This window comes from Humulus lupulus, chromosome 6 (genome assembly GCF_963169125.1).
Source record: "Humulus lupulus chromosome 6, drHumLupu1.1, whole genome shotgun sequence".
Classification (NCBI taxonomy): domain Eukaryota; kingdom Viridiplantae; phylum Streptophyta; class Magnoliopsida; order Rosales; family Cannabaceae; genus Humulus; species Humulus lupulus.
Window position 1 is genome coordinate 167,547,272 of NC_084798.1, and position 3,082 is coordinate 167,550,353.

Below are 3,082 nucleotides of genomic sequence, written 5' to 3' on the forward strand. Positions count from 1 at the left end.
CTGGGAATCACTATATATTTCTAATGACTTTATGTTAATATCCTTGGCTAATCTCAAACCTGCGAGCAGTGTTTCGTACTCGGCTTCATTGTTTGAGGTTTTTAAAGTTGAATCTAATTGCACAGTAAAACCGATGTCCCTCAGGGGTAGTTAAAATCAACCCTGCCCCTAAGTTGTGCTCATTAGATGACCCGTCTACGAACAATCTCCAGGTGGGAGTTTGGTCTTGATCTTCTATCTCTATAATCGGCTCGCTGGCAGGGATTCCAATGAATTCAGCCACGAAATCCGCTAAGGCTTGTCCTTTTATGGCTGCTCGAGGTGCATAGCAAATTTTGAACTGCCCTAGCTCAACTGCCCATTTTAGCAGTCGACCAACAACTTCTGGTTTCTGCAAGACTTGTTGTAGTGGCTGGTCAGTAAGAACAACTATGGGGTGGGCTTGAAAGTAGGGTCTCAGTTTTCTAGATGCCAGTATCAAGCAGTAAGCCAATTTCTTTATAGCCAGATATCGTAATTCTGCTCCCACTAGCCTTTTACTTATGTAGTATACTTCATTTTGAATGTTGTCTTCCTCCCTGATCAAAACAGCACTGGCAGGATACTCTTTATGGCTAAGTAGATGTACAAAGTCTCTCCTTAGATTGGTTTGGACAAAATGGGTGGTCATGACATATGGACCTTAAGTGCTTGAAAAAGCTTGTTCGCATTCTTCTATCCACTCAAACTTTTTGTTTCCTCTGAGTATTTTAAAAAATGGGATACACTTGTCTGTAGACTTAGATATAAATCTACTCATAGTCGTGATTCTTTTGGCCAGGTTTTGTACATCTTTAACTTTGGATGGGGACTGCATCTCGATCAGTTCTTGAATCTTTTCGGGATTGGCTTCGATTCCTCACGAGTTTACTATGAATCCCAGAAATTTTCCTGATCCGACTCCAAAGGAACACTTGAGAGGATTAAGCTTTGTAACGCCCCAACTCCAGGGACCGCTACAGTGCACGTTGCAAACAGTGCTAAACTCGCTAATCGAGTCGTTTGGCCATAAATGTGTAACTAAGTATGATTAGCGGTTTAGGGATTAAACATTTTGGTTCAGATATAACGTTTCACTAGAACGTTTACTGTATACATTGGGATCCCAAAAATATAATTTCAGAGTCTATTACAAGAAAATATTTACAACAGGCCGTTCTAAGCGGCAAAACAGGGTTTAACCGTAGTTCCTCTTTCAAACCTCGCCCAAGTATTGGCCGAGCAGCTGTATATGTACACATCATCACCTAAGCTCTCCAACTCAAGGATGGTCCAGCTTTCTTTTGCCTTTACCTGCACCACAAAGCACCCGTGAGCCGAAGCCCAGCAAGAAAACTCATATGCTCATAAATAGTCATATCATGATATCAAATCATATCTTGCATGCCTAGCAAACATAGCTCTATTCAGCATGAAAATGAGCTCAAACAAAGATGGGGTATCTCGGATAAGAAATCCTACCCTTCTGATTGGAGGACCCTCAAGTCACACCTAATCAGATGAGTGACTGCCAAACAAGTCACTAGGGGCTCAGATAAGAAATCATGCCCTTCTGATTGGATGACTATCAAGTCAATCCTAATCAGATGAGTGTCGCAACACTTGAGGTTCCGATAAACCATACTGAGTGACCAACAAACAAGTCACTAGGGCCTCAGTGCCCATAGCCGTGTAACGACACCGTTACCTGGGCTTTCCTGCAATGGCTCTTATCAAATGAGTGACTGACAAGTATGTCACTGAGGGTCGGTGCCCATAGCCATGTGACTTAACAGTCACGGGGCTCACTGGCCCTGGCTCTAAATGACTAGCCTTTGGCTAGATAAGCGCTTGTTTATATTCATCGAACTTGGGGTCCGTCCTGCATTGATGCTCTTTGAGTCATTCAATGCAGAAGGTCGATTTGATCTGATCGACATGGCTTGCGTGGAACACGCTAAGGCCATCCTGACTAGTGAGTCAGCATAATGTGACCAGTGCCCAGTACCACTGCTGAACCTGACTAATAAGTCACAGCTTCACAGTTGATACTAACACCTTTTCCAATTCTGACTAGTTAGTCAGAGCCATGCACAAGTAAGCAATGCTATCAATATGTACCAATATGTATCATATGTCACACATCCAAAGATGAGGCATTCAGCATGCTTACTTAACAATTGCTAGCATAATAATGATCATGCACAAACACAGAGACTCAAGCTCTGACCAATCTCATATTCATCATTCATCGCATGCCCTAATCACATGTTTTTCGTGCATCACATGCATCACATTTATCCATCCAGCATGCCTCAATAATAATCATATGCAAATGGGCAAAATTGCCAAGCATTCATTATGCTATCAATGTTTACATTTAAACATCCAACATGCATCAAACATAACCATGCATGTCACACAATGGGTGCAGTTCTCTTACCTTGGGTCCAAGCACAGGTTACCAACAAATGAGCCACAAGCACGATCCTAATTCCAAGCCTCTAGTGAAAACCTAGTCACAACCACAAATGGTGATCCAATGAGTTCAAGTTCTAAAACCAATCCATGAACTAAAACTTAGCCTCCAAGACATCAATCCTCACTAACCCGGGTGGTAGGAATGATCCCGAGGCCTAAAACCATGTTGCCGGGGTCAAAACACCCAAACGGGCTCAAAAGCCTGCCTGAGCCGCGGCTCTGGAACCTTGAGTTGCGGCCCCCAGCACACCCTGAGGAAAGTGCCACGGCGCCCAACACCAAGGGTCGTGGCGCCCAGCAAGAGCAAAACAGGGCACCTGCTTCATCGAGCAAGGGTCGCGGCGCCCAAGAACAGGGTCGCAGCCCAACTTCGGGGCAGCCATTTTTCTTCGTTTTTAACCTTTTAAAACCTCCCAAAAACATGTCTAAACATTCCCAATCATCAAATCAAAGTTCCCAAACTCCCCAATGGTCCAAAACCACCAAAACCTGAGGCTCAAACGAACTAAAAACTCAACGATTCACAAAGTCCAATTCAAGCTTAAAAACTTTTAAAAACTTAAAACTTAAACTTGAATTACCT